Below are 20452 nucleotides of genomic sequence, written 5' to 3' on the forward strand. Positions count from 1 at the left end.
AAACATTTACTTTCTTTGCATTCTTTTTCAAGAAGCTACTTAGTTATGTTCTTTACTAGGAAACAAGCTGAGAAAGAGTAAGACATAGGAATCAGGAAACAAGATCCAAGACTAGGAATGACCAGGAGAGTCCCCAGGAGTATGAGGAAGGCAGCCTCCATCAGCTGGGCAGTGTCGGGGAGCAAGTAGTTGCCTCTAGGGCATGAAAAATGGAAGATGGGAGCTAGGGATGGTTGTTTTCCAAGCAAATCTTGTAGAAATATTTGATTTTTAATGCTGAAGAGCATCTTATCCAGATGGAAGCAAGTCAGATTTCCTTGAGAAGATGAAGTTGTTAGAGTCCTAATGCATTTGAATATATTAAAAGGAGATTTCTACAATTGAGGTAGAGTTTGAATTAGTAATAACTACATAGAAAACTAAATGAAAAGCAACAAGATAACTAAGACAATACTTCCGAAAAGTAAGACAAAAATAGATCCCCCTGGCTGGGTGTGCTGGCTCACACCTGTAATCCCAGCACTTTGGGAGGCTGGAGCTGGTGGAACAGCCTGGCCAACATAGTGAAACCCCATCTCTACTAAAAATACAAAAAATTAGCTGGGCGTGGTGGCGGGTGCCTGTAATCCCAGCTACTCAGGAGGCTGAGGCAGGAGAATCACATAAACCTGGGAAGTGGAGGTTGCAGTGAGCCGAGATCGTACCACTGCACTCCAGCCTGGGGACAGAGCAAGACTCCGCCTCAAAAAATAAAAATAAATAAAAATAAATAAAAAATAAATAAAGCCTGTAAAGCCTTGGACCATTCCTGGTCTACATTTGGGCCTTTGGGGGCTTCCTTTTTGTTTTACTTCTTGCCAATCTGCCTTATTTTATTCACTGTCGTTCCTCAGGTTATCAAATTAACATCACATTTCAGATCAAATCAGCTTCCCAAATGTTTCACCCAATTCACTTTCCTTAGAATTCTGTGTGCTCTCAAATATGTTGAAAGATTATACCAATATCTTGCTGAGTGTCAAAAGCAGATATGATATGTTCCTATCTGTATGTAGATGGTCAATTCCTCCAGAATACATTTGGAGATCTACTCACTACGTTATAAGTAAGCCAATCCTCACTTTGTTTTTTATTGTCTAGATTTTTAAAAGATGAAAATTTAGTAATATTTTATCAGGAAAAAGGCTTGTTTTAAAAACAACTCTTCCATCCTAAATTGACAATTTTATTATTAATTTCTGAAGGTGGCTTTCTCATCTATTATGTGAATTTTACTAGTTTTAAGAGTCAATGTATTTCCGAGTTTTTGGTGGTACTTCACTGTTCCTCCCTCAACAAAGCAACATTCACAGTAAGCCTTCCTGGTGCATAAATTACTCCAATTTGCCAGTATAGAAATTGAGGCCTGCTGGCTTGTCTGAAAGTCACAACCAGAAAGTGTCGGGGTTTGGACTCAAGTTCAAGTTTTCTCATTGTAAGCTGAGTGTTCTTTCTACCATGTAAGCTAAGTGCCCATAAGTGTGTTGACAGTCTCTCTGGTCTCAAATTTGTGATATGAAGGTATGGAGTAGATGTTATTTAAATTCATATCAGTCCTAACATCCCATAAATTACTGCAATAGAGGACAAGATTAAACTTGTATTACTATCAATATTTATTCCTTCCACACAGAAACTATGGATTCTACTAAGTGCCAAAAAGTCGATATAATTATGATGTCCAGTTTACTTGCATGTAATTTTTATTCCCTGTCTTATTTGTAAATACCAAGGTTCAAAATGGCCTTGGGTTTTATTTTCACTTTTGCAATCATTTGGGAATTTTATCAAGGCTGAACAAGAGATTTGGAAATTCATAATGCATTTCCCAAGAAGCTGCAACATTGTGAAATTCATGGGGCTCTAACCTTTCTGCTGAGAGAAAGGGAGCTGACTGGACAAGACAGCTCATTTCCAGTAATGTTGCTGGGTAATTCTCTGGAAATAAGGGTGAGGCCCTAGTAATCACAGCCCAGTTGTGTGCTTCTGGTTAGAGCCTATATTCAGGGACTATAGTGGGACACCACACAGTCTTTTTTTTTCTCCCTCAGCCCTGGACATTCACTCAGCAAGGTATACTCAGTTATCTAGGAGAGGCCATAAATGATACAGTCCAGCCTAATGCCCCTTGGAAGCTAAGAAGGTACAAAAACCAAATTGCTGCCAATGATAAAGTTTCAAACTGCACACAGATAAGAGACAGAGTGAGATGGCCTTTTGCCTACCTCTTGGCTAAATTGTGTGTAATTAACTGTGTGACCCACTTCTTCAGGCATTCCATGCCACTTGCCAACCACTTGCAGCAACTGGGTAGAGATCTTCTTCAGTCTGAGTGGTTTTAGGTCTTGATAAGTAATAACTCACATCTAATGCTTAAAGACCCGGGATCAAAATCTCCAAAAAATAATTTTGAAAAGCAAATGTCTATGAAACTGGTCTTTGAGTTGGTTATATTTTAAAAGGGGTAATCTCTAACACCCTTCATAAATACCTAAAAGCAATTTCTGAAGGCTATCTAATGCTTTGATTAGAAGTTTCTGATCCTTGAGCATGCCACTACTTAATGAACCATTACTTAAAGTTTATTATTATCAATACTTTGGAGAATCAAACAAAACCATTCTGGCCTTTGTTTTCCCACACGTTCATAACAGAGATGTATAACTGGAAGATGGGTAATAATGGTGATTATATTTCAGATACTGCTCTGAAGCCAACTAAACTTTTACTGTGTATCAACCTGCCTTTAAGTGCTCCCTTTTTAGCAGTACTCTGTCCCCACCTTCTAACATATCAACAGAGCTCTTTCTGTCCTCTCCTCAGGAAGATTTTATCCTGGAAAGAATATGATAAAATTTGTCAAAATGATGTGTAAAAGACTGGTTCTGTTTACTGTGTTCCCTCTTGAAGGGATATTTTCATTTTAGTCACTCTTAGGACAAATGAGAGAGTCTGACATCAAGGTTAACTTTGGGTTACAGAGTGGAAGAGGAAGGGATGAGCTTTCTGTAGACCCTTGTACTACATCTGCAAATGACTGAAATTTAAAGTCATGAAAAAGATTTCTAGATTAAATCTGCAAATGAATCAAGTCTAGAATCGTGAAAAAGAATCATGAAAAAAATGCTTTTAAAGCTGGTAGCAGAGCACATAGTGAATGCTCGATAAATGTGAGTATTTTAATTATAATGTTATCATTATGGGTCCCACTACTGAGCTCCTGAGGGTACTGACTGAACGGAGCATTCATTGATAAGTCCCAGGTGATGGTATAATCCATATTCAGATCTTGTTCAGAGCACACTGGCTTCTGCCCTGGACTGGTAACTAGAAAAGAATGCATTTAGCTTTCCTGACCCTTGCTAATGGGAGCCATCTGAAATACCCTGAGTATTATAATTTTAAGAACTCTGACAGAAAATTTTACAGAACTTTGGATGTATAGAAGTTTCCCTGGAGAGGGTCACAAACCTAGAAACTTTGCTGAGATGTCAAGTTGAATTGAAAGGATCCCAAGGCCAGTGACTAAGTTACCATGCGACCGAGCAAGGCCAGGCAATCTCCTGGCATGTCTCATCTTCCTGATATTGTTATCAACTTGTTTCACATTCAGTCAATGGTATTATTTTGTTATGTGTCCTCCAATTGCTAGTTCTGGTACTCCAAGTAAAGCTCTAAGAAAGTGATTGTTGTTAGTGAGACAATAGAGTTTTAGTGTAAATTAGTGTGTGAAATATATAATATGAAGTTGGTTTTGGTCTGTGACTTGAATGAGTGTTTTATATTAAACAAACGAAGATTAGTGAAAGTTATTTTGTGAGTATTCTCACCCAGTGCAAAACTTGTTCTTGGAGTAAAAATAAAATTTTGGTGAAAGATGGAAAGGCAATAGTTTGTTCTGCAGATATCCTCCTGGGAATGGGGTAAAATGACATATATCTCAGCTTATACATTGCAGCACTTTTTAGAGTTTGTAATATCAAAAAATTGGAAATAACTCAAATGTGCATTAATGAGAGATTAATTGAATAAATTACAGTAAATTCATCAATGCAATAATATGAAGACATAAAACAGAATGAGCAAGCTCTCTCAATATCACTATGGAAAGAGCAATAAGATATAAAGACAAAAAGCAAGGTGAAGAGAGCATTGTAAAAAGAAGTGGAGGAAAGAATATATACATAAATACACATTTGCACAAATTATCTCTGGAATAATGCACAAGAAAATGGTAACTTTGGTGGTAGGGAGGAATGGAAATCACTAGGGAACACAGGTAGTAGAGGAAAATCTCACTATATATACTTGAGTCTTCTGATTTTTAATCTTGTGAATGCATTTTATTCTCTAAAAAATAGATTTTTTTTTTTTTTTAAAGAAAAGACAGTGATCTATAGGGTTTAAATTAGTGCCTAGGAAGCAACATGTCTATCAATAGAATGGAAAGAAAACCAAGAAATCATATAAAATTTTTCTGTTTTTCTGAATGTTGGAAATTTTTAAAGTTTCTAGAAATACCCTCTAGAAATGTCAAACAATTATTGTGTCATGAACATCTCTGGCTATTCATGATTAGTTATATTAGTGAGTGTCCTATTGGAGAATAATAAGGAAAAGCTGATTGATGAATTAGGATTCTTTTCCCCATAGTATATATTAGCAGATCCCTCATCAGAAAATCATTGTAGTGAATATAGTGATTGACCTGTCAACATCCATTCAACTTCACCCTTAAGGTTAGCTGGCATATAGTTGGGCTGCCAGTGGTCGGCCTGGATTAATTAAATCAATCACAGCAATTCCATTTTCCTTGCCAATGTCTACTTGGTTCAGGGATGGGTAAACTAAACCAATCTAGAAAGGACATTAAATAAAAACTGAGGGAATCCTTTAGTTAATAATATATTGGTTCATTCGTTATAATAAATGTTTCATACTAATGTAGGATACTAATGGGGGAGCAACTGAATGAGGAGTATATTAAGAACTCTGTATTTTCTTTGCATTTTTTTCTGTAAATTTAAAGCTGTCCTAAATACACATTTATATAAAAAGAGACTAAAACCAGAAGTGTACACTGTCACCAATTTCTCTATATTTTCAAATTAAGAAGAAATTATTTACTTTTTAAAGATTATTCAGTTTAAAAATTTTTTCCCTCTTTATAAACTATTTCCAGCTTTTTCTTTAATTTTTTTGCTAGTAACCCAAAATTACTTCTTCCATGTTACTTTGAAAATTAGATTATTGGTTCATAGGGCCAATCTAATTAACTTAAACTATCTATATTCTATTCCAAAATTTTTTGTGAATTATTCAAAATAGTGCAGAGTCTCATGTTTTCCATCCTATTATTCTATCATGGTATAAAAACAAATAAGAAACACAGTGTGAATACAATTGCTGAAAAGCATATAAACCTTTTTCATCAATTAAGTTTATTTATTCTTTGAACAAATTTAATGCATGAAACATACTGATAAACTGATGTAGATTGAGAGGCTGTTTAACTTTCTTAACTTGGATATTCTTCATTTATCTGTCTTTTTGGGTCAATAAGAATCCTAATCTTTGATTCTGGCAAAGTTCAGAAACTAATTTTTACCAGTTTTTTTAGATATGATCAGATCTACTTAAGAGTTTCATACCAATTATAAATTCATTGTGTGGTGATTTTAAATCCAGCATATTAAACTGTTAATTTACAATTTGGCCATATTTTCACAGCAACTATTATCTGTTATCTGTTTTTCTTCATAGTTGTTCTCAGTTATTATGGTACTTAGAAAATGGTATTTGTGATGAGATTTCTTGACAGATAATAGGTCATGGCAAGGGGAATTTACTCACTTGAATAAATGGGGCAGGGTCAGCGCAGATCCCCTTGCACTTATATAAGGTAGGCTTTCCAGTGTCTGCTACACATTGAATCTCTCTTCCTGGGACAACGCTAGATATTGATTGACAAAGGTTCTCTTCCAGAGTTCAGATCAGCATGCTTTTTCTGCAAAGGGTCAAAAAGAAAATATTTTGAATTCTGTGGATCATTTGGTTTCTGTCACAACTACTCAACTCTGCCCTTGTAGACTGGAAGCAGCCTTAGGTTATTTGGCAAGCAAGTTTGGGGCTATAATTTGCTGATCCCTGTTTAATTCTTTTTTTTGTTTGTTTGTTTTAATTTTAATCTCCAAGCAGATCACTCCATTTTAGGGATGAATTCCAGGATAGCTTACATTTAGTTAGAGTTATTTGTAGCTTGTGATGTGATCACATGGTCTTTTATATCAAGTGGTAGAGGCACAGACTCTGGAGCTGGAGAAACATTGTTGGAATTTCAGCTCTCCTCAGCAATAGGTGTGCAGCCTGGAGCCTCGTTCTCCAAACTTCCTTTTCTCATCTGTGGAATGTGGATGATGACCTCTATGATAGAAGGGTGCTGTGATGATTAAATGAGAGCATATGTTAAGAGCCTGGCACAAAGAAAATGTTCAAAAAATATTGGTTTCCTTCTCTAACTCTGCAACAACATTCTCCTCTCTACACACATGTGAGAATTGGGCAACACCCCAATCTCGTCAATACACATTTGCAAGCCCTCTCTCAGATGGCTGACCTAGGAAATTCAAAATTAATTCGAATGAGCTTTAATTTCAGACAGTGCTATTTTTAAAAATTTCTTTTCAGTTTTGGGGAATCCATTTTGTGTAGTTCAGTTCTTGCAACCTCTTGCGTGTTGAAAACAATAGCCACCACAACCACAACATGTGATGAAAGCATTTAACCAAAGGCCTTGATTCTGATAACTCTCAGGGAGATAAAGGAAACCTACATACTATCAGATTTTAAAGGGTCACTACTCAAAAGAAATAACATGGAAATAGTAACAAATTTAGATTTTATCTAATGTTTGATATGACCATGTCTAAGCTTTTAGAATTGGTTTTATTATAAAATTGCTTGGGGAATTCACTTTTAGTGTCATAGTAGTGGGTTGTGAAATCAATATTACTTGAAATTTTTCCCCTTTGAAAAGTTTAACTTAAGAATATGCATACACATATAAGCCACTAGAGGTAGAAAGTACTTTCACAGCAGGAGAATAATTGTGTGTGTTTACTTACTTGTATAAATACACTTAGACACTCTAGAGTTAAGTATATTTAGCATCAGACTTTTTTAGTTGGGGGATATTTAAGTTCTGCCATAATTTTTAAGAAAATAATTTGCTTGCTCACTAGAGAAATTGTTATAATCAATGCTAACACAGCTCTTTAACATGAATAAAGTAATAGTATCTTCAAAGAACTAGGGTAGTACAAAAGCAATATAATTTGGAGAAATAAAAAGTACCCCAACAGATGAGAGATATTATTGTTTCAAGCATGAGAATTGAAAATTGGGTGTCTTGGTCATGGAGCCTTGTCTTTTATTCCTGGTGTCATAACTCTTCAATATGTGATTCATTGCATTTGTTTCTTGGTTCGTTCATCCGTTCATTTCCTTGATACATAGTTAGTAAAGAATTACCACTTGTGAAGCACTATGCTAAGTGCTAGGAACCATAATTTATTCAGAGACAGACACATAAATTATCAATTACAATATGTTTTATATGTGCTACTACAGAAATATGTACCAAGAGCTGAGAGAGTAGTACAGAAATAAAGATTCATTCTGAAGGGGCTAGACAAGAGTGTATGGGGAAGAAATGGTCAGAGAGTTTTCATAGAGAATGCAAATGACTCCTGAGCTGGGTAAAGAAGCTCTTCAGGGTTTTTTGAGGATGACAAGACCAAGAATTCTAAACAGGGTAAACTACATGATCAAAATCAAAGAAGTATAGTAATGTACTTTGAATGTACTTGTGAGTAGTTTGATGTAGCTGGAGCAGGGGCTTTATGGTGGGGAGTGGGTGGAGGTTTTATGCCACAGTATAAATCTTCGTCCTTTATCCAGTTGGCCAGTGATCCTTTGGCTACCATTCTAGTTTTTCTCTATAATGTCTAGTTTTCAATGGCCAAAACCCTAGATGTATTAGTGAAGTGTTTTTAGGTTTCAAGGAGCACAAATATGCCTCTAACTTTTGGTGATTTCAATTTATTATAAGGATGCGAATACATTAGGAAGCAAGTATAGGAAAAATTTTAATGGAATAATCAGGCCTTATGTGAAGCTGGAGCATTGTTCATTGGTCTCCAGAATCACATATTAATAGCAACTCTGATATCCTAAGAGCAGTAATAGAGGTTGTCGTCCCACGGACTTCTCTCTTTGCTTCTTCCTCCTTCTGTTACTATTGTACTCTCTAAGTCTCAGTTTATCTGGTTCATGGTTTCTATTTACTCATTGCTTCTACTAACTTATGAGCCTGCTTAGTCTCTGCTTGGTTTCCTGGTTCCTACACTACTTTGCTCTGTGCATCCCTCCCTGTGTACTTTTGTTCAGGAAAGAATTAGCAATAGGCCCAAGACTGCTATTCCTAGAAATCTCCTTGCAAGGTTGGCTACTGATGGGTATCTGGAAACTTAGGTTCCAGCAGGGTTCTGGCCATTCCCTAAATGATAAAAGTGGCCCACTCTGTCTAAATTGTTAGTATAAACAGCATAGTTTATTATGCTAACCACCTGCTTTCCTTCTGGCAGTCAGGGCTTTGGTATATGCCAGGAAAAGGGTGCCTCTGTGACAACCCCACAATCAAAACCTTGAGCTTCCCTGGTAGGCAGTATTTCACACCTGTTGCCACAACTTGTTGTAGAGGAATAAAGTGCCTCTTGTGTGACTCCACTAGGAGAGGACTCTTGGAGGCTTGCTTGCAACTGGTTTCCTCAGACTTTGCCTTATATGCCTTTCCCTTTGCTGAATTTGCTCTGTATCCTGTCACTGTCATGGCTATAAGTAGGACTATATGTTGAGTCCTGTGAGTCCTCCTAGCAAATCATTGAACCTGGTAGATGGTCTTGAGGACCCCTACACCGCTTTGCTTTGGGATTCTTAGAATATCTTATTCACAGCACATTACCTGGTCTTTACTATGCTTGACCCCTGGCTATCTCTTCATTCTCATCTGATACCCCTCCTCTCATTCTAATTATGCTGGATTCCTTGATGTTCCTCAAACTTTCCAAGAATGCTCCTGCTTTGAAACTTTGTGTTTGCTTTTCCCTCTGCCTGTGCTTTTTTCCCACAGATATCTACATGGTTTGTTCCCTCACTTCCTTCATATCTTCATTCTTATCTACTCTTTTTTCCATAGTAATAGAACCACTGATTTTTGGCTGGGGACACAGTCACCAGAAAGTCACCTTCCCGATCCCCCTTGATGACAGGTGTGTCTATATGAGTAAATGCAAGCCAATGGGATATAAGAGGAAGCTGGGTGTGCAACTTTTAGGAAACATCCCGAATTAGAGTGGGCTCTATTTTCCCTTGCCTTTTTCCTTTCTATTGAGTGAAATGGGATGTATGATGCTTGGAGCCTTGGCAGCCATTTTGAATAATGAGGCAACCTTGGAAATGGAAAGTACAGTCAATGGAGCTACAAGATAGAATAGGCTTGATAATGTGGAGGCCAATACCAAACCTCTAGAATCTACCTCTGTACTTTAACAAGAGCCAGAAATAAACTTCTGTTTTATTTACGCCCAGCCAGTTGGCATTTTCTCTCACTTGAAGTAAGTCCTAATCCTAACTAATAGAAGTACTTATCTCTAGTCTGACTTCTTGAAGCCAGGAGGCAGAATTATATAGTATGAAGCAAGGTACCATATGAACTGCACTTTGTTTTAAAGGAAGTTGTGGGCATGACAGGAAGGCTGGAAGATAGAATGTTATCATGTGGGAAATGTCAGCTGTGGAAAAGCATTACAGTAATGACTCCTTCCCCCACAACCCAAATGAATCACACTTCTCTGTGTCTACATGCTTCTTTGCAATATGATGCTGCTACTCCTCCCATCAAAAGGCAGAGGTTACCTGTCCATCTTCTTGAATCTGGTTTGAGCTGATGACTGGCTTTGACCATCAGAATGTGACAAAAGTGACATTATGCTAGTTCCAGAGTCTAGGCCTTTAGAGACCTTGCAGCTATGGTGCAACCATGTAAACAATACTATGGGAGTCCAGAGGTGGGAGGACCTAACTGGATATACAGAAGGAGATGATGGTGGGTCCAGTGAGGAGAGTTTACAAAACCTATTCTTGAGGTGAGAAACCATCTTCGATGTTAAAGGAGGAGTAGGGATAATACTGCCTTCTCTGCTGACCCTCTGTACTTGGTTGTCACATGGAGCATTAGTTCCCAGATAAAGATTTCAAGAATCAGTAAAATCTCAACCACACACACACACACACATATTAGGGAATGGATATACTGATGTAGTGTTGCCAATACTCTGGGTTTTTTTTTTTTTTTTTTTTTAAGAAAGGACATTTGAAATGCTATCTACCATCATCACCATCTCATTAAATACAACATAAAAACAGGAAGAATATTATCTCATACTAAAGGACAAACCTTTAAATTGCATGCTTTCCTCCACTGTCCTTGGTTTTTGTACTGTACATGTATAGTAGTCTTAGACCAGCATTTGGTGGCCATTAGCCTTTCAAGTTTTACCAGTTAGGTTAACAACACAACATTTGGTTTCTTCATATGGCAAACACTTACAGTTTTCCTCTAAAATCCATACTTCCCTTTTCCCATAGAAATAAAGGCTACACTAGGTACATGATTACTCACCTAGAGCCTACATCTTTAGCCTCTTTCACGGCTAAATGTGACCACATGATTAAGTTTTGGCTAATAGGATGTGAGGTGAAGTAACATGTAAGCTGAAGGTACGTGCAATTTCTGGGTCATTTCTACCTTTAAAAGTAAGCTGCTTACTTTGGCGTTCCTCTCTTTTTCTTTTCCACAGATGGGAATCAGTGAGTGTGACCACAACCCACTGATGATATCACCTAAGGGAATGGTGGGTGGAAAATGGAAGGAATTTGAGTTCCTGCAAACTCAAATCCTGCAAATCTGCATTGCTCTTCTTGGGACTACAACACAAGGAAGAAATGAACTTCCATCTTATTTAAGCCTCTGCATATAGATGTACACTTCTTGGTGTTTCCTTTTTAGAATAGCTAAGGCTTTACCTTAATAACAAAGAACTCAGCTCTCTCTTGCTTTCGCAGTGGTATTTGCCTATCAACTTCCCCTTCAAAGGTTCCACGTTACTCCTATCTATCCCACCCACTTGGGATAGCTGAGCTACGAGGTCACCAGAGAAGGACATTTACATTTCCACTTAGGTGTGGAATTCCCCTAAATGGAGAAGGCCAGTTATCTTCTTACTGCTCTTGCACAGTTTCTTTCACTGTTCTCCACTTGTTCTTTATGCCTTACTTAGGCTGCAGTTAAAGAAACGCTCCCTTGGTGGTTTGGCTGCTCAACCAATGGTCATAGCTCACCCTCAGGACTTTCCACCTTGCCTAGCTCACTTCCTTTTTCTGCCTTCTGAGCATTGCCTCTTTTATTTTCCAGATGCTAGATAATACACATTCCCTTTCAAATCACACAGACACTTTCAAACAATAGTTATTGAACATGTACTTTGTAAGGTAAAACATAAGATTAGAAACAGGAAAAGTACCTGACTTTTTGGTCTCCTTGGAAATACACAAATAAAGAGGAAATTATAAACTTAAGTGAAAATTCCTGTAATTGGGATATGTACAATGTGTTACGGAAATACACAGGAGAAGTGCCTGACCCGATGTTGTACAAAAGGGATGTGGTCAACCATGTCAAGTGAAATAAAAGCATAAAAAAGGTGAAATAAATGTGTACATTGGCTATAAAAAACTGTACACCTATGAATAACACATCATTTTAAAACTTCAAATAATTTCAGAGTATATAAAATTAAAAGTGAAAGTTCTTTTTCTCCCACATCTTAATACCCATAGTGATTTGTTATTCCTTGGTGTATGTTCTTCCAGATATATAGTATGAAAATAGATATAATATATTGATATATATAGTATGAAAATACATCTATATATCTATATATATAGTATGAAAATGATTCTATACATATATAGTAACATGTATCTGTATTTATTATAGATAGTAAATATCTATATTTACTATATATATATCTATAATAAAAACCTATTGATATGTTTTTATTTTGTAATAAGTTAGTATACATATTATTATGTAGCTTCTTTTTTTGCATGTACTTGTTTCCTTATCAGTATATTGACCTCATTTATAAAATTACATATACTTCCCTAGTAATAGTACACTAACTTAATCTTCCTTTTATAACACTTAGGTTTCTTTCTTTCTTTTTTTTTTGAGATGGAGTCTTGCTCTGTCACCCAGGCTGGAGTGCAGTGGCACAATCTTGGCTCACTGCAACCTCCACATCCTGGGTTCACACGATTCTTCTGCCTCAGTGTTCTGAGTAGCTGGGACTACAGGCATGCGCCATCACACCCAGCTAATTTTTGTATTTTTAGTAGAGACGGGGTTTCACCATATTGGCCAGGCTGGTCTCGAACTCCTGACCTTGTGATCCATCTGCCTTGGCCTCCCAAAGTGCTGAGATTACAGGTGTAAGTCACCATGCCCAGCCTCTTTCATTTTTTTCCCTTCTAAAATCAGTGTTTCAAGGAACATTCTATCCATTGGATTTAATGATAAATATTAAGAAAAAAAAAAAAACTACAAGTGGAAATTCTATATCTGCCCCAAATATGTGAGAAACAAATTAGACATTTTTGCATATGTAAAGTATCAGAAGGTACCTTCTTCCTCTTTTCTTTCTGGGGAACTTACTTGAGGAATCACCACTCTAGCAAAATGAAAATCAAAGTAAAACTCTGATTTCAAGGGGATTTAAAATGTATTAAAAATGTGAATGAGTAATCAATCCAGTACAATTTAAAAGACAAGAATTGAGGATCATAGCCTGGTTCTTGAATGGGGAACTTGAATATTATAAAGAAATTGGCATGTCCCAAATTAGTGGTTAGGTTTCTTTCAATTCCAAACAAATCCCGAGAAAAGTCTGTTTTTAAATCATGACAAAATAGTCTAGGAAAATAAGGTAAGCAAGAATGATTAAAGAATGTTTACAAAAAAGGGGTCTGGAGGTTGGTATTCGCCTTTATCAGATGCTGAAGAATCATAAACATACAACAGTCAGAGCATGTTAAATACTGAGAACAGTCAGATAAATCAGATAAAAGTGATAAACTGGAACTTGAGTTTATAAAATAGAAAAAATACACAATATTTTAAAAAATAAATCTAAGAAATTGTTTCTTTAATAAATAAGATTGGAAAAATAAAGTAACTTTTTGATGAATATTTTATTAGAGCTTTACATCACAGCATACATAAGAGGTAAATATTTAATCATAAAAATTGAAGAAGGTATAGAAAAAAGTTTATATCATCTCATCATGATGAAGGATTTCCTCAAGCAAAAAAGCAATGGAAGACATGATAGGAAAAGACAATAAATTTGAAGATATAAAAATATAAAGTTTCTGCACTAAAAATACAGATAAAAGGAAAAGGCAAATCACAAATGGGAAAGATGTGTACAACAAATGTTGCAAAAACCAGGGTTACTATCATTTGTCAAAACTCTGATACTGGTAAAATCCAACTCTCAGCCTGGTCTGTGCCTAAACTCTCACAGATGAATGTATCTGAAGAAAAATACAAAACCACGTGCATTGGTCAACTTTAAATTAGCGGTTCATTTCCTTCACATGAGTCTTTAGTTGGCTTCTAAAATTGTAATAAATTTCCCCATTTCATTCAGTCCCCCACATCCCCAATGACTCTTTCTAACTTCTTCTTACACTTCAAACTTCCAGCACCTCCTCCCCATTCTCACTCTAAACTGATGATCTTGCTTATCTCATTGGGAATAGTAGCTATCAGAAAAGACCTTCCACACACTCCTACCATCATAGCAACTCAGCCTCCTGTTCCAGAAAATCCCTCTATGCGCCTATTCACCTCTCCACAGCAGCCCTAGCTCCCATCATCTCTCACCTACTCAAGGACAAGGATTTGTTTTCAGCAATTTGACTTTTCCCTCTCTCTATTGAATAATGCCATTCAGCCTACAGTCATGTTACTATTTTTCTTTCACATTAAAAAAAAAAAAAACCTCTTTTGTCCCACTTTCCCCTTAAGTGATTAGCCAATTTCTCTGCTGTCCTTTGCAAAAAACCTCCTAGGAGGAGCTATATGTGCTAACTTTCATATTTCTAATTTATGAACTCTGTTCTCTCTTGAACTCAACTTAGTCTTTCATCCTTCACCAACTTCATTGTCACAGTCACCAATGATATTCATTTTTGCTAAACCCTGTGATCAATCCTGTTTCATCTCACCTGATCAGCAGCATTTGACACAACTATCTCCCCCTCTTCCCAGAAACATTTGATTCACCTGGCATCCAACACACCACTCACCTTGTTGTGTTCTTCCCATCTCACTTCTTATGTCTAAAATGATCCTCCTTATCTTTCCACATCCCCCTAACTGCTCCACTTGTATTCCTTCCCATTTCTGTTAATGACAATTCCATCCTACTAGTTGCTCGGAATCAAAATCTAGAGGTCATATTTGACTCATCTCATTCTCTCATGCTCCACTGCAGCCAGACAGTGGACCTGTTGGCTCTATCTTCCACATAGCTTCAGGTGCTAATCACATTATACCATTGTCACTGCTACCACCCTATTGCAAGCCACCACTCACCACAAGTGGATTAATATGATACCTCCTGATTTTCCTGCTTCCACTGTTGCTCCTTTTGCTCTCCACCCAACAGTCAGAGTGACCCTGTTAAGTGAGGTTAGCATATCAAGTCTTTGCTTAAAACACTCTAATAGATTCCTGTCTCAAATTAAGAAGCCAAAATCAGCACAAAATCTTCATATATGATATCCCTGCCCTCTCCCCTGGTCCCTGCATCTTCTAAACTTTCTTCTTACTCACTGCTTCAGCTACAGTAGCTTTCTTGCTATTCCTGGAAAAAGCCAGAGATACTTGGGTCTTTTCAATGGCTCTCCCTATGTCTGGAGTGCCTTATCCTAGATACCCACCTGACTCCCTCCCTCCCCTTCTTTGTTTTTTTACTCAAATATCACCTTCCCTCACCACTTTCTACACTCCTACCTGCTAAATCCCCATCTCTTCCCCTGCTTTTTCACTAGTATATACTATATAATTTTACTTATTTTATTGTCTATCTCTTTACAATGTAAACTCCATGAAGTCTGGGATTTTTGTATTGTTTTTTACTGACATAGTCCCAGTGCTGGCATGTAGTAGCAGTTCAATAAAATTTTGTTGAATAAAGAATTATGTTTAATGCATACATACAAAGGGCAAATGGAATACAAATCTCTTTTGAAATTCCTAAAATGTAATTTGATAACACATATCAGAAGTCTTAAATATATACTTAATAATTTCACTCCTAGAAATTTATCAATGCAGGATTTCCCTAACTAATATAAAGGAAACGTTGCTCTAGCATATTAATAGGTATTTGGAAAACAAAGAAAATTATTTAAAAAAAAAATCTCTTAGCCTCCTACGGTTTTCAGACTTGGTTGCACATTGTCATTACTTAAGGAGTTTTAAAATATGTTGATGACCGAGTCCCACCTTGGGAGATATTGATTTAATTGTTTTGGACTGGTTGTCTCTCTTTTTGTGATTATTAGCAGCCTTTGGTGAAGTTACTGAGATCCATTAGTTCATTAGGGGCTCCAGGTGGTAATCTTGTTAACATCTCTGGGCTTGCATTTTTTTGTACACAACGTGAAAGGGTTAGCGTACATTACTTGTAAGCATCCTTAGAACTGGGATATGCTATGCTCCTATGGGTAATACTCTTAATTAGGGGTTTGTTTGAAAGCATTTACTGTTTCTTCCTGGTGATTTACTGGCATATGTTTGTGTGCATGTATATAAGCTTGATAATGCTCCAAAATAAGAAAAGGTATCCATCTTTATTATAAAGAAACCACAATAGTAAGTCAGAATTCTAAAAAGAGATACCAAGCCTTCTACTCCAACATGTCAGGCATGATATTAATCTCCTATACATACTGTCACAAACTCCCTGTAGGGCCTGTTAAGGAACAGGGCTCTGCAACTGGGCCAGCTGGGTTTTTCAAAACTGTTATTTATTTATTCATTTTATTAATAGGACAATGGGAAACATCAGAAAACAGTAGCAAGCAGCTCTTTTTGAAGCATCTTGGCACTGTATGTTGTCCCGTCAGTCTTCAGTTTGTTTATTTTCTAATAATATTGTTTCCTAACCTGAATAAACAAAAAATCCAGGTAGCTATTTGAGGTATGATACATTTGAAAAGCCTTTTGGAACACAGAAGCCAAAGTTGTTCACTCTATCATTAAATGTCATTAAAAAGATGCTGGGCACAGTGGCTCATGCCTGTAATACCAGAACTTTGGGAGTCCAAGGCAGGAGGATTGCTTGAGCCCAGGAGTTTGAGACTACCCTGGGCAACATGGCGAGACCTGGTCTCTACTAAAAAATAAAAAATAAAAAATAAAAACAATCAGCCGGGTGTGGTGGCATGTGCCTGCAGTCTCAGCTATATGGGAGGCTGAGGCAGGAAGACTGCTTGAGCCTGGGAAATCGAGGCTGTAGTGAATTGTGATTGCACTTCTGCATTCCAGCCTGGGTGACAACAAGACCCTGTCTCAAATAATAACAATAATAATAAAGATAATGTAGCTGGGTTGAATTAACCCATTTAGGGATGCATTTCTTCCCAAGGGAAACTACAGATTTATTCCTCACAAGTAGATTTCACAATCCCCACACAATCAGATTTGGGGGATCAGATGACATGTTCACTGCACTTATCACTGTGAATTAGAAAGCCTTTGAAAAATCCAGTTACCCATTTAGATAAACAAAGTTATGTACTTTTTAGGGCAAATAACCTGTTTTGTAGAAAAAGTTATTACATGTAACAGGCAGTTATTTTGAAATGCAAGCTCCACAACTTATTATAAAATGAGATCAATTACTTCACATAAGTAACACATCAAAAACTGTACATCAGATCAAGCCTGGTGGCTCATGCCTGTAATCCCAGCACTTTGGGAGACTGAGATGGGAGGACTGCATGAGCCCAGGAGTTTGAGACCAGCCTGGGCAACACAGTGTGATTCCATCTCTACACAAAATAAAACAATTAGCTAAGGCGTGGTAGTGCACACCTGTAGTTCCAGCTACTTGGGAGGCTGAACCTGGAGGATCGCTTTAGCAGAGGAGTTCCAGATTACAGTGAGCTATGGTGCAGCCACTGCCTCCAGTCTGGGTGGGTGAAAGAGTGAGACCTTGTCTCTAAAACAAAAACAAAACCCAAAAAAGTCCTTATAAGTGTAAAACGCCTGGCCCATAGCAAATGCTCAGTGTATTAGCATTTATCACTATATGAATGATTTATGTGGTTATTGCTGCAATCATTACTAAACATTACTTCTGAGTCTTTTGGTTAAATTGTTTTAGGAAAATTAAGAAAAGACCATTGGTTTTTTTTTTTTTTTTTTTTGAGTTGCCAATTATGTTACAAAGTGGATTATATCTGTATGGTGAGTGAGCACACTGTGGTTCTTGTCAATTTTAAAAATTGTTAAGTTTCACTATACAAGATATTTAGAATCAAACAGTACTTGATACAAACAACTGTTTCATTGATGTTGTAATAGTTTTAAATAGATGGATAGTGCAAACAAAGTGAAAATAATTTTGGTAATTCCAGAAACCAAAACCTGTGAGTGAGCGTGGGTACTGAGCGCTGGGTAAAATTTACAAAACCTTTATCAATGGGGACCCAGATAACAGAACCTTCCATGTGCAGGATCCTAATGGATGCCTTTCTGTATTATAGTGGATCTCAGCAAGCATCTTTACACTAAAACGTGGTGTTGAGGTTATGGGCATAAAGTGGAAGAGTCCATTATCTCAGAGTAAGCTTATGTTTAGGCTGTGAAAAATGGAGGCTTGAAGAACAACAGCCTTAGAGAAAAGAAGACCGTGAAGTAATCTTGTGAATGTATTAAAGAATGAGTAATACAATCATTATGACCTAAATGAGTAGAATGAGTGGCAGATCTATTTCACTGAATGGTAATATAAGATACCTGCATAGCAATAATTGTTCTTCTTGACCTCTCCTTTTTCTTTTTATTAACCACACCTTTGGGAGTGATTTAGCGGTAGCTGAAACCAACTAGCCTGGGCCGAAGGGTTTCTGTATTGTCCAGAACATCTTGTTTTTCAAGGCTGCCTTTCGTTTTGGTTAATGAGAAAGCATATGGTTGCCATTTCCTTTCTGAGAACTGCTGAGTTGGTAGGGAAGGAAGTAGGTGTTCAGCTGAGTTCTCTCCTGTGGAGGAAGGGAAGGGCGGAGCCACAGCTTGGAGCACCAACTTCTGCTTTTGTGGGGCTTGATTTTCTGCTTCTGATTCCTTTTTATAAAATGTCCATACAGTTAGTCTGAATAGCCCAACCTAATCCCTTTTCTGGGGGCAAATGATTGAGAGTTGAGTGGCAAACTTCCTTTATCCAAACTCTTGGCCATAACTCTTAACATTCTTAATTGGTTTCCTGTCTATTCTTAATCTCTTGAAGATCTTGTCAAACCTTAAAAAAAAAAAAAAAAAAGAAAAGAAAAGAAAAGAGCTCTGCCTTAAATATTGCTTCTGTGAGAATATTTTGCCTGTGTAAGAAAATACAGCTTTGAGTACAATCCAATTGAAGTGTCAAGTCCTGCCAGATAACCATGGTAGAATCAGACCTTCTGATCTGGATTGGGATTGAGGTTGGACACTGGTTCTGCCATTAACTGGCATGTTTCATCATTTGTTTTATTTGATGTTGAAATCATGCTTATAATTTTATTTTACACCACTTTCCAGTATGACATCAGTGTCTTTGGCACCTTGGGCTTTATTAGTTCATGAAATGGAAGCTTCTGTTTCCTTAAAAATGCCTAGACTCTCTTGCTAACGTTGTGACAATTTTTGCAACTCTTTCTAGGGCTATAATATCTATGCTGCTTGTGTGCAAATATTTGGGAAGTGGTGGTTGATCTAAAAATACTCATAAAAATAGGGAAAAAATTAAGGCTTCTGACACTTTTCCCAACATTTCTGCTACCACCACCAAGAGTTAACTAGATGATTCTTTAATGCCCCACTACTTTATCCTGCTATTTTATTTCTTCAGTCTGTTTTTGACTCTTATAATTACACCACTGCAAGCTAAGTCTATACATTACCTTTAGGCTGGAGAGCTCTGGGGTCAAGATTTACTAGATTCAAAACCCAGTTCAGCCATTCTCTAGCTATCTGGTCTCTGGTAAGTTCCATCGCCTGTAAAACGGGGATTAAAAAGGGGAAAATACCGAGTATGTACTATTTGCTAGGCACTAGTTGGACAATTTATGATCCATTTAATCAACCTTCTGCGAGGCAGGGATCCCCATTTTATTATGGTTAAAAAGCTGTAATAAAAGCCAATTGACCTAAAGGTCTCACAAGTAAATAACTGGAGCCCAGGTTTGTCTCTAAAGCACATGCTCTTTAGAACTACGCGACATAAAGAAAACTTTATTGATTTTTTCCCCCAGATTATGTTTCAAGGGTTCCCACTGCTGTTGAATAATTAATTCCTTTTAGATGTACAAAAACAAGTGCAAAGTAAAAGAAGAAAGGCAAAATGGGGAAGGTGTGTAATATGAGAGGCAGGGCGTAAGGAAAGATGAGAAGTCTACAAAGGAATTTACGTGTCTATTTGCTTAGTATTACACAGTGGAAGGCCACGTTCGACATTTGTGTTGCAGTCCTGCCTGCTCAGGGGCTGCTGGGTGACCTTCTGCAAATTACCTCACCTTTCTGGGTTTCAATTTAAGTATGCCTGAAATGAGGCGGTTGAATTGATCCCCAAATTCCCTTCTGGTGCTAAACTTCCAGCCTGGTAGCCACTGACCTTATCACCATGCCAGCGTGTTTTCCCTTGGTCCCGGACCAGCCGCCCTTGCCCGAACTCTGTTCTTACTCGACTGCGAACTATCTAACGTACTCACAGGTTCTAAACTCCACCGTTCCTCGTGACCGAGGGACTAAAGGGCCCGGGTAGGGGCTCAACTCTGAGAGAAAAAAGGCAAGAAAACCCCAAAGTCGGACAGTGAGTGGCAGAAGACCTCAGCACGAAAGCGAGGCGGCACAGAACTGCCACTCCGCCGCAACAGCTGAAGTGGGCGGAGAGCGGGCGGGCGGGGGAGGCGGGGCCGAGAGCGATTGGAAGGACGAGGGGGCGGAGCCCGCGCTGACAGC

General features: G+C 37.6%; 1 long non-coding RNA gene across 1 annotated transcript in view; it reads right to left on the bottom strand.

Moving 5' to 3' along the window:
• The window catches only part of LOC106992676 (uncharacterized), a 40115-nt gene extending 19782 nt beyond the window's left edge, over positions 1 to 20333 (bottom strand). Inside the window, exons 1-3 of the long non-coding RNA XR_003721361.2 lie at positions 20106 to 20333; positions 6276 to 6478; positions 5893 to 6046 (exon numbers count right to left, since the gene is read on the bottom strand). This is a non-coding gene — a long non-coding RNA (uncharacterized LOC106992676). The remainder of the gene's footprint in view (positions 1 to 5892; positions 6047 to 6275; positions 6479 to 20105) is intronic.
• Between the last annotated feature and the right edge of the window lie 119 nt (positions 20334 to 20452).

The sequence above is a fragment of the Macaca mulatta genome, chromosome 12, assembly GCF_049350105.2.
Source record: "Macaca mulatta isolate MMU2019108-1 chromosome 12, T2T-MMU8v2.0, whole genome shotgun sequence".
In the NCBI taxonomy this organism is placed as follows: domain Eukaryota; kingdom Metazoa; phylum Chordata; class Mammalia; order Primates; family Cercopithecidae; genus Macaca; species Macaca mulatta.